An 11,873-nucleotide genomic window follows, 5' to 3' on the forward strand; every position below is an offset into this window, starting at 1 on the left:
AGCGGGGCCCGTGCGCTCCGGAGTTCCTTTCGCACCCCGTCGCTAGAAGCGAGAAATCGCAACAGCTCGTCGGAAACAACTTGCGACAGGTTCTCGGAACCGGCCCCGCGCCGTTCCGTCTCAGCCGAGCTCACAAAGCGCGGATCGCTCAAGCCTGCGCCCACTTCGTCCACCTCCGCCGAGCACCCCCGTTCGCTCAGGCCGTTCGTTTAGAGCTGTGACAGAGCGCTCTGACGGCACTGCTTTATACAAAGAGGCATTTTAAAAAAATGTATTATGCGAGCGAGAAACGTTCAGCTCGCTGTCAAAGTGACGACGCTGCAGATGGTTGGATTTCATGCAGCTGGAGTGAAATATCACGATTAGTTTCTAGTTTCTTCATTAGAATAGATATTAGGGTCCTGGCATTAGGAAGCACAAGTTCCACTCTGAAACGTAGCCGAGCAGACGGCCGGTTCGATCTAAGCGACAGGTAGTCGGGCAGTAGCTTCGCTTTCCCTTTAGCGCGTTCGGTTCCGGCTTAAGGCCTGGGGAGCGACGCCCGTCGCATGGATTAAAATACGCCACCGTTCCTAAAGTAGCAACAGCTCACACCGATAGTCGTTAGCTGCGTGCAATAAAAACATTCACAGTTCTACCACTGTAAGCAATGACAGCGAGCGGCGTCCAACGTTCAGGAGTTTAAATTAAGGTGGAAATTGCCACGAAAAGTGAGTTTGATGACGCAAGTCTTTACAGAGTATCTGTGACGTTTACTGGAGGTATCTGACATGTCACCACAAGCATTGCAGTTGGTGTTTGTGACACACGAGCGTAATCCCAAGTGACACCGTACGGAACAGCTGGCAAAGCTGCGCTTCAGATTGTACCTGACAGGAATTTTCTCCAGCACATCACCGACCCACCGGGGAATCCGTCACATCCCCGCTCCCATGTTTCCACTGCTGCCTTCAGCCACATTTTCTGTGTCAGATACCAAGTATTTACTGTTTCAACAAATCTTTGTTTATTTTCTTTTTTTCTTTTTCTTTTCTTTTTCTTTTTTTTTCTTTTTTCTTTTTTTCTTTTTAAAGTGCAATTCGGATCCTTAGATCAGATCTGCAGTCCACGTGTCGAGCTGTCAATTCCCCCGGCCGGCGCTAACGAGGGAACGACTCCCAGGTGCCGCGGGGCCGCGGCCGCCCGGGCTCAGCTGCGCCTCGTTGGCGGCCGGGGGCGGGTTCCGGCCCGAACGCCTCTTAAGCTCCTCCGGAGGCCGCAGGGAGCCATCAGACGGCTCCGGGATCTCATAGAGTGCGGACGTCGGCGTGGGCTCCGCTCCTTCGTCAGGTTTGGGCTCTGCTGGGGCTGCGGAGCACCGCGATGGGCTGCTTTTGAAACGGGTCCTTGGGTTTGGGATTTTTCTTGTAACGTTCTCTTTGTGTTGTGCCGTTTTGTTTCAGGTTGCGGTGGGACGTTTCCCGGTGAAGATGAGCCCGATCCGGTGAGCAGTTCAGGTAGGAACGGGACCGCGGACGCGGCGAGCTCCGGGGAGCCGTTCGGGGCCGTCCGCCCGCAGCGGGAGGCCGCCGGGCTCTCGCCGCGCTCCGTCCGGGGTCGGCGCGGAGCTCCCCCGGCTTCTCGGAGCCGGGTTAACGTCGTCGCCCGGCTGCCGCCGCGTTTTCGGAGCGGGCCGCCGCTCCGTTCTCCGAGTCGTAGCGGGGTCCCGGGGCGCTTTCAGCTTTCAGCCCCCTCCGGGCTTTTTATCGAGGGCTTCGGGTTCTCTCGATGTCATCGGTAGGAGCGAGCGGGACGGGGCCGTATTGTTCCAGCCTCGGGGCGGCTGGGAAGGCGAGGGTGCAGCAACGCAAAGCGCTGCTGAAACAAGTTTTCTTCTCTTTCAGGCCGAGCATCTCGTCAGCCCGAAGCGGCGAGCGTTCAGAAGCCGCTAGGTAAGCTCTTTGTTCTGGAGTCTCTTGTCAGGCCGCCTTTCGGCCTTTTTAGTTTCACCCCCTGCCCTTTATTTGTATCTTCAGGAGCGCGATCTCTTTCCCATCAGGGAGACGCGGCGGCACGGCTCGCACGACCGGACCGCCGTTGAGGACCGCCGTGTTCTTTTCCGGAACTCCTTGAGCTCTGCCTAAGGATGAAGGAAGAAGTAGGGGAGCCCCGGGGCGCCTCACCCCAGTCGAGGCGCTGCCGGAGCTCGTATTCCCGGTCTAGGAAGGGCTCGCGGGCGATACGGTGAAGTTTGGGATTAGACCGGGAAGACGCAAGGCAGTAAGTATCTTCTATTGGAGCACCACATCCAAAGGGCTTCCAAACAGATCCCAGGGCGTGGAGTCAACCACCTCCCTTGGGAGCCTATTCCAGCGTTGAACTATCCTTTGTGTAAAGTAGCGTTTTTGTCTTCCAGCCTAAAGGTACCTCGTGGCAAGCGGAGGTCTTTTTCTGTCATCTCGTCACCAGTGAGAAGAGACTAGTCAGTAGCCCTGCCCTCACGGTAAGCACCTCAGAGATAGCAGAAGAGAGCAATAAGGGTAACCCCTTAGCGTCTTTTTCCCTGGATCGTAATGAGCTAAGCCTAGGCGTGCCGAGGAAGCCGGCAGAAGCGAGTATCGAAGAGCTTCGCGTCCCGTCGTTTTCGGTCTTTGTTCCAGGCAAGGCGGGCGAGGACGGAAGGACAGAGCGAGTGAGAGCAGCCTTCAGGGAGGGCGAGAAGGACAGGCGGCGTGACAGCAGCCGGTAGGCGTCCCCTTCCTTTGGAGGCACGGTGTCGGGACTGCACGTTCCGGATGTCATGGCACGTTCCGGATGTCATGTTTTGCTGCTTTTATTACAGGCTGAGCGCTGCAGCGGAGCATTTGGCAGCGAGGACGAGCGAGCCCCGCGGCCCGGCTGTGGCAGCATCCCCTCAGCAGCAGTTTGAGGAGCAGAGTCGGCACGGTCTGGATGCGTCTGCGTGGAGTCAGGTGGGTGTCTTTGAGTCGTTAGGGGTGTGTTGCCTTTGGCTGTCAGGGGATGATGTGGTTTGGTTTTGTTTGGTTTTTTTTTTTGGAGCGTGATGGCTTGGCTTTAAGTTTTATTTTAAGTTTGTGTAGTTGGTTTCTGTAGTTGGTTTTTTAGTAAGTTGTTGGTTTTTGTAGTTTTTTAGTAGCTGGTTTTTTAGTAATGTGTTGGTTTTTCTTAGCAATTGGTTTTCTGTAGTAGGTTTGTTTAGTAAGTTTGTTTTGTAGTTTTGCTTTTTTAAATTTAAGTTCTTTGGTGTTTTGTAGTTGGTTTTTTGGTTCTTTGGTGTTTTGTAGTTGGTTTTTTGGTTCTTGGTGTTTTGTAGTTGGTTTTTCTTCTTGTGGTTTTTCTTAGTAAGTTGTTTTTTAGGTTTTTTTTAGTAACTTGGTTTTTCTTAGGTTTTTGTAGTTTTTCTTGGTTTTTTTGTGACTTTTTGTAGTTTGTTTTTTATAAAGTTGTTTAAGTTTTTTAAATTTATTTTTATTTTCTAAGTTTTTCTTGGTTTTCTTTTTGCTGGGGGAGAACACAACTCAGGCTGAGTCTAGACTCAGCCTGAGTTGTGTTCTCCCCCTTGTAATGGTGCTGGAGGCCGGATTTTGCACTATCTCTAAAGAGATATATTTTTTTTTTTGGCGGGAGGGTGGGCATGTCAGTGGCATTTTTTTGGGGGCCCCGCTTGGGGGCCCCTCCCCTGCCCCCTTGGGGCCCCTCCCTCGCCCTCCCCCCCGGGGCCCCTCCCCTTGCCCCTTGGGGCCCTCCCTCAGCCCTCCCCTGCCCCCCTGGGGCCCCTCCCCTGCCCCCTTAGCCCTCCCTTGCCCTCCCCTGTCCCCTTAGCCCTCCCTCGGCCCTCCCCTGCCCCCTTTGAGACTCCCTCCGCCCCCCTGAGTGTGGTGGGAGGCTAAGTCCCCCTGTCCCCCTTGGGGCTCCTGAGTGGGGCTGTGATGGGGTAAGCCCATCCATGGTGAAGGGGTCTTCCGTGGGACTTGGAGTGGCTCCTGGGTGGTGATGACTCCTTGGTGGTGGTGGTCTTGGTCCTGCAGGAATGAGCTGGAGAGAGGAGAAGCTGGGTTCTGTATCCTGCTGAAGAAGATGACTTTATTACAAGCATCAGGTAAGATCTCTTTGGAATGGCTCTGGCCTTATACATTAGGGGGTACAGGGAATTTCCTGGTTACTAAGGTTTGGGGAAGTGGCTGGAGGTGAGCTAGACTGAGCTGCTTGCCACATATGTTGGTCCTGTGTGTGCTATGGGTGGTTTTCAGTATCAACACTCTAAGTAGGCTGAGTGATTATGAAGGAGGGAAGCTGCTATTATGCTCTCTAGGGCTTTATTGTCATTTCTTCTTGGCAAGAAAAAATATAACCAAATGGGTAAATAAATGGAAATGCTGGTGAAAGCTGTTGAGAGCTCTCTGAGGCCAAATGATTTATATATTAAAAATTTAAACTATCTCTTTGGGCAGAGTTTTACTTGGTATGTAAGAGTGTGCCCCCTGTACAATGTGCTGAATTGCTAGATGGGGGACTTAAAAAGATCTGGATTTAAATAGTGAAAAGCTAGCTCTCCCTCAATAGCTTGTCTCCTGCTTCATCTTCTTACTAGAGCAAAACTGTGAAGGATAAAATTCTACTCTTCAATGCCTACCTCTAAAATACTGATAACTAAACTGATCTGTGGTTTGATAAGTGGTGATAACTCCCTTTTGCAGGATTATTGGCTCCTGAAGGCTCTTTGGTGGGATTATTTCTGATGTGAGCGCTACTGTTCTGCGTTGCCTGTGGGATCTGAGATGCCTGAGACTATCTGCCCTGTAGGGGAAGGGCTGGGCTTAGCTCACTTGAGGGTTTGTGGTGGAGTGGATACCTGTCTGTCTCTAACTTAAAACAGTAATTCCTTACATACCTCACAAAGATGTGGGTGTGCGGTCTCTTTCTGTGCGTTGGCCTCGCTTGTTTGCTGCTGAAGGTTTTCATCTTGGGAAATGTGAAGAGGAAGAGGGATGATCCCTGAAGTGATTGGCTCTTTGGCATTCCATGCTCTGTAAAAGACAAAGTGAGACTTCAATCAATAACAAATATTTTTACAAGTTACCTATGGCATAGATACTGTGCATCAGACTTGCTTTGTGCAGAGTATAATGGCTGACTGTGTTGCCAGTGTTTGTGTTGTTGTAGCTGTATTTCCAGATAGAATTGATTCTTGAGCTCAGCATGGCTCAGTGACTGCCTTGTTTTTAAATAAATAAAGAAAAAAAACCACCTTGTTTTCTTATTTTTTTGTTTGTTTTAAAAAGGAACTCACTGAAAACAATCTCTGCTTTCTCACTAGGTAAACTGAGCTAGTGCTTCAATGCGTGACCCTTTAAGTCCAACATTGAAGTTAGTGCCTGTGAACCTTTGTCACATGCTGAGACTTAACTTTATACAAATTTAACTATACAAATGCATCATGCTCTGCATTGTGTGCTTTAACAAAAGTAAGAGAACTGCACTGTGGTTCTGCCATACATGAATATACTACACAAAAGCATTTCTATCTCTATGTGAGTATGTAATTAATAATTGGTTTCACTTGCAATTAGTTAAGGATCTATTGGTGCTGTCACTGAAGTGAAACTTGTGGGTAATTCAAGGGAGAAATTTAATGAAGCAGCATCGTATGTAACTCAAACACTAGTGACTAAACTGCAGCACAGTTTTGATGAGTTACAGGGTAGTTTTACTCACTAATTCTTTATTATGGTGGTAGGCAATTGTGGTGTTGCTCTCTGAGATAAACAGAATGGGGTGTTATTTTAAATAGGGATGTCTAAAAAGTATATTACTGAGAGAAACTTTATGGATAAGCAAATCCACTAATTAAATGTCTTTTTGTTTATAGAAAGCCAACCTGGTTGGAATGGACATGCGACTCCTACTTCTATGTGAGATTGCCCTGACTTCAACTGTTCAAGATGAGAGCTGCATCCAAGCGCTTTGTGAAGTGGGTCAGCCCTGGGCTGTGACTGCTGCCTCGAGGAAGCCTGTTCTGATATCTCAGCCTTCCTTAGAGTGAGCTTTTTCTTCATTTCCAACCTGTACCTCCTTTGACCTAACAAACAGAAAAGCTGCCTGGGAAAAGAAGCTGACCCCACCTTGCAAATGCTCCCTTTCAGCTAAGTTGAATGGAAGGAGTTTGAGCCCTTCTTTGGATGCTGCCTGAGAGCATTATTGTTGTCTTTTAATTATGTTCTGTTAATATAACAGCCATTTATTGACTTAATGTATTAGACAGCTGAAGTTAATGGATGTATTGTTCTAATAGTGGAGTGGAATAAAACCTGTTGAATTACCCTGAACTTGAACAGTTTACAATCGTATCATTTCACTTGATCACGTTTTCTACATTCTTAACAATAATTATTATTGCATAATGGGCTGAACAACAACTTTGGGTTGCAGCTATACAAGCCTAAAACTGCCAAAAAAAACCCAAACACACACACAAAAAAAACCACTGAAACACCACCTTTCACACTCCTCTGGGGGGTCATAATATATTTCTTGAGTGCCTGCATTCATAGAAACCGGTCCTTGCACTGTCTTCCCTTCCAAACAGAGCTACCTGCTTTCTCCCTACCCAGTCACTTTTTAACTAGAGGCCCAGACTGTACAATTGTATCCCTCAGCCAGCAAAGACAAAAAGGGACTTCCTTTCTCTTTTTTAATTTTATGATAAATCAGAAACAAAAGCCCTCATCCCTTAGTGCACGGGAGCTAAGCAAGAACAAATGGCATTAGACAGTGAGCAGCTTTAAAAATCTAACCTAACTTTTGTCCTAACTGTATTGTGGAGTAATAAACCTTTCATCAGACAGTGAGAAAAAAAACCTTTTCCACTATCTATGCCTTCACCTGTCGTAGATACATCCACACTTAATCTCCCTTCCACACCAATCTAGGTTTACTGAGAGAAGAAGTAAAGCCTTTTTACCCCCCCATTACCCATGCAATAATGTCAAACTAAGAGATTTTTCTTCATCACTTTACAAATTAGAAAAACAAACAAAAAAAAGAAAAAACCAAAAAACCACATTACAAAGCGACAATAGGAGGTCTTAAGCTACTTTACCTTGCATTAGGCTTCCTCTGCACTTTGTAGGTTCTTAAGGACTCAATGCACAAAAAAAAAAAAAAAAAAAAAAAAAAAAAAAAACAAACAGCAGAAGAAGGAGGAAAAAAAGTAAGGGAAGAGCAATGCTTTGGAATTCATCTTTGTAACTGCACCGGTCTGCTGCAGAGAACATGACCCTAGAAGAAGAATGCTCATCTGTCTCCAAAGATTATATAGGCACACACAATAACTCTGCAGAGGAGGAATCTCCCAAAAGAGATCCTTCCTCGGTGGGGGTCAGCCTTTCAATGAGGCTTAAGAGAGGCGGAGCTGAATCCAGCTGAATTCAGCTTGGCTGAATCCTCTTCACCTGCGCCCCCGAGCCTGACCCGATCTCTTCTTCCAGGTGCTCTCTGGCTGGTTGGGGCCCGACTCAGCAGTTCCCTTTGCCAGTCATGCCAAATTGTTTACTGCTTACAGTATAAAGCTATTTAGGACTGAGGAACACACTGTCCTTTTTATTTTATTAATTGTGCCCCAGATCCAGCGTCACCATAGTCTCAAGACTTCTCAAAAAGCACCATCAGTCACGGAGTGTTGTTTTATGTTTAGTCACACTAAAGCAATTATGGTTAACCTTGTTCAAGTCATTTTGAGGGTGTATGTTAATTTATTTTTGGTTCCTAGCTGAGGCATTTAAAAAAAACCTCTTTCACCCCAAATCTTCATTCAACAGTCTTTACTTTTCGCGTTTTCTTTGTATTTTTTCTTTTATTTTCTTTTTGGCTTAATTTTCGTATGTGCCTGTGTGTTTGGTTCTGTGCTCTTCCCTCCACTTTTTTTTTTTTTTTTTAAATAATAAACTATTATGGTTTTTATAAGATGTTGAAATTGTCTTGTTTACAGACATCAGACAGAACTGCTTCCCTGAGGGAAGATAATTGCTCATCCTTCTTGAACCACTACAATAAAGCAACCAATAGTAAGCTTTTGCAGTTGGAAATAGTACAAGAATGGTTGCGAAAACACACACACGATAGGCCAGAGATTATAGATTAAACAAAAACCTCACCAATTCAGAGGCCTTAGGTCTAGATGGGAAAATGGTGTGAAAAGCTACGTCACACAAACACGCGAATGAGCCATCTCCAAAAGAGATGCTGCCTTAGTGGTGTCAGCCCCTTTAATGAAAATCTAGGACAGGTGAGTTCGAGCTGAATTGCCTCACCCACGTTCCACAAGCTGACCCGACAATTGCCTCGGGTGCTTAAAATCACAAGGTTCGGCTGTGAATTACCAGTTCCTATGCCACTTCTCAAATAAGTTTCCCCCTATGACATGAATTCCTATAAACTTGTCTAGCTTTGCAAAAGCACACAAGAATGGGTCTCAAACAAATTCTTAGATAAGAAAACCTATTGCAACAGTTGGTACCGCCTCTCGTATCAAAAAATGTTTGAGGGAAACCGGGGTTTAAATTATTTCAGAGGAAAAAAGGCCTCATTGCAGGCTTCTAGCACACTTGCGAGGAGATTATAAACATTGAGAGGACTCCCTGCCTTTATGTGGTATGCTGTTGCTGTGTAATGCCTACGTGATACCCAAAGCACAGCAGTCAAGAGCGGCACAACCAAAGTCCTGCCGGGCTGCCAACAAACCCCGACAGCGACCGCCCAAACCGCGGGGAGCTGCACAGATGCAGCAATCAAAGAAAAAAAGCCGCTTACCTTCACAAAACCTCTACAGAACCACGATCTCAAGTAAGATGCTCTCACCTCCACCGCCGACCCTAAAATGAGCTCTGCGAGGCGGTGGATCCTGGCTCCACCCCTTCCAGTCACTAACCTGTATTGCGTACACCTGAGCTCCTGCGCGTTGGCCCTGCCTTCCCACCAGGTGTTCGATCACGGCTTCCAGCTGAGCCAATTTTTTTATTTTTTTTTTTTTTTTTCCCTCCTTCTTTTTCTTTTTCTTTTTTTCCTTTTCTTTTCTTTTTCTTTTCTTTTCTTTTCTTTTCTTTTCTTTCTTTTCCCTTCTTTTCCTCCTTTCTTTTCTTTCTTTTCTTTTTCTTTTCTTTTTCTTTCTTTCTTTCTCTTTTCTCTAATATACCCTGATAAGCCCGTTCCTAAGTTAAGAGCGGCGCCACTGGATTTTGGTGTCACAGGAGTTCTCTTCTAGAGGCTCGCTCGCGTGACAGCGGGAAACAAACGCAGGGAGAACAAGGAACAAAGGCACCTCCCTTCTCGAACTGCGCGGTGCGGCCCGGACACGTTGCCGATCCGGGAGAGGGGAAGGGAATGATTTGGAGAACGAACGGCAGTTAATAAACCCAATATCACTAAACCAATAACGAGAGAGTTTCAACAAGGGAGACAACCGAGTCCCAATCTCACCGCGGGACGTCGGAGGGGAAGTTCCGACCGCCGCCGACTCCCTCGCCCGGCGAACTGGGCGAATAAATACCCGTCCCCCGCCCCGACCTCCCCTCCGTGCCAGTCCCCCCCCGCCCCCCCCCGGCCCAATTAAGGCGGCCCGCATTAAAAAAAAAAAAAAAAATAAAAAAAAGGAATCCCCTTAACTCCCCGTATCCCCACTAGCCCGGTTGCATCTGATGTCTAATAGCAACACCAACCACATTACGAAACCCTAAAGTGTGGTTTTTGATCTGGACTGCTTTAACTGCTACCTATTACTTACTCAGACAAATGACAAGAAGCGCGGATCTGTTCTATCTGGCAGTACCTAAAAGTGAACTGGCTTGTATCACGACTAGAGCAAATCTCAAACCTACATTTGGTTGCTCAGTTTCTTTCCAGTGAAGTGGCCGAGTGTCGTGAATGTGCTGAATGCTGCGCCTCGGCTGGCCGGGCGTACAAGCACGCCGCTCCGCTCTGGCCGTTCTCTCGGTGCCCTCTTCACGAGAACAAGGTGGAAATCTCTGACACGAAGAACGGGGAGCGACAGATCGCTTTATGATTCTGCCTGAGAGACAAACAGGCCTCGGCTTTAACAGTATATTTTGCTGCCAACATTAAAAAAAAACAATTACTGATTTGAGTAGTGGGAAATAATAATTAAAAACATAATAATATTCTTTGGGTAACACTTTTCTTCTCCCTATTTCCTGGGCTGCAGTTCTCACTAAGGACCTCCTTATTATCGTAAGCTATGGGTCGTGGGTTGTGCTGATCCCCTTCTGTGACAGAGTAGACAGTGAAGGACTATGTCGTGTTTTCTCTCCACTGTCCACAAACGGCCAAGAACTCCTCCGTGCGGTTGATGCTGGCACGAGCGCGCAGCAGGCCGCTACAAGCCGGGAGGCGCGGGCGGGCCGGACGGAGAGCGTCGGGCGGCGGCTCCCAGCAGCCGCTGGGTGTCAGCGCGGCCCCGGCCAGGGCGGAGGGAGCGGCCGCAGCCGCCCGGGCCGCTCCGTGCCGGCACCGCGCCGCGCTCGGCCGGGAGCCGCCCTATAGCGCCGTGCGCGGCCCGCATTGCGGGACGACGGGTCCTAGAGAGTCCTGCGGACGATCCGCGGCGGCGTTGTACTCCCACGAGCGGGGCCCGATGTGCTCCGAGTTCCTTTCGCACCCCGGTTGCAGAAGTGAGAAACAGCAAATAGATCGCGGGAACACAACTTTGCGACAGAGTTCTCAGGAAAACCGGCCCCGCGCAACGTAACGTCCACCCTTCCTTTTTTCCTGCTCCGTTGTCTGTCCCTGGTACGCTGCCGCCCTTTTGGGGCTGCCACCCGATTCCGGCGGCGCTCGTCCTGGGCGACGGTCCTATGGATGCAGTGACTCCTTCTCGGGGTGCATTATCCGTGTGCGGGTCCGCCTGCTCCGCCGTGCGCGTCTCCGTCGTCCAGACCTTCACGATCCCGCTGTCCTTTTTCCACTACGTGTCCGGTTTCATTGCACGGCCAGAGAAACGCCGCCTAAACTAAGCGGGGGGAGCAGGTAGCCGACGCAGTATGAGTGATGAACAAGTTCCCACTCATTGCCCGAAAAAGCCAGGACTTTGACAGCAGACAGAATCCTNTATAATACGTATAATATATATAATATGTATAATATGCCCCAAATTGTCTTTCCTAAGCTCCGAGTAACAACTAAACTACACAGCAGCTCTGGAAGACCACTCTATCAGCACATCTGTGACGTGAGGGAGCAGTTATCTCAGTATCTCACGTGCGTCACCGTAGTGTTCTTTTGGTTACTGCGTAACATTTGATCCGAAGATTCTTAAAGTAGCCGGACGAAACAAATTAAAAAGACGAGGCAGTGAGATATAGACTTTGGCGGAGCGAGTAGAGAGATGGCAATGGGCACGGCGCTCCGCTTTCGGGGCAAAACGGACGGGCCACACGGGGCCAAGCTCGGCCGGGAGCCGCCCTATAGCGCCGTGCCGCGGCCGCTTGCGGGACGACGGGCCGAGTCCTGCGGCGTTCCCGGCGGCTGCCGTGTCACGTCCCACGAGCGGGGCCCGTGTGCTCCGGAGTTCCTTTCGCACCCCGCTGCTAGAAGTGAGAAACAGCAAAAGATCGTCGGAAACAACTTGCGACAGGTTATCGGAACCGGCCCCGCGCCGTAACGTCTCACCCTCCTTTTTCCTGCTCCGTTGTGTGTCCCCTGTACGCTGCCGTCCCTTTGGGGTGTACCCGATTCGGCGGCGCTCGTCCGTGGGCGGCGGTCCTTTGGATGAAGTGACTCCTCTCGGGTGCATTATCTGGGTGCGGGTCGCCCGCTCCGCCGTGGCGCGTCTCCGTCTCCGACCTTCACGATCCCCCCGCTCC

At 49.0% G+C, this 11,873-nt stretch overlaps 1 long non-coding RNA gene across 3 annotated transcripts; it reads left to right on the forward strand.

Moving 5' to 3' along the window:
• The first annotated feature begins 1,251 nt into the window (after positions 1-1,251).
• On the forward strand, positions 1,252-6,315 carry LOC107314525. Of its 3 annotated transcripts, XR_001555479.2 has the most exons (10): positions 1,252-1,329; positions 1,443-1,496; positions 1,884-1,931; positions 2,039-2,259; positions 2,396-2,482; positions 2,640-2,724; positions 2,822-2,951; positions 4,029-4,099; positions 4,698-5,041; positions 5,870-6,315. It is a non-coding gene; the product is annotated as an uncharacterized LOC107314525 (long non-coding RNA). The 3 variants fall into 3 exon arrangements; XR_004307362.1 differs by lacking the exon at positions 5,870-6,315 and having other exon boundaries at positions 2,016-2,259; positions 4,698-5,188; XR_004307361.1 differs by lacking the exon at positions 5,870-6,315 and having other exon boundaries at positions 4,698-5,188.
• The last annotated feature ends 5,558 nt before the right edge of the window (positions 6,316-11,873 follow it).

Source organism: Coturnix japonica, chromosome 5 (assembly GCF_001577835.2).
Source record: "Coturnix japonica isolate 7356 chromosome 5, Coturnix japonica 2.1, whole genome shotgun sequence".
Classification (NCBI taxonomy): domain Eukaryota; kingdom Metazoa; phylum Chordata; class Aves; order Galliformes; family Phasianidae; genus Coturnix; species Coturnix japonica.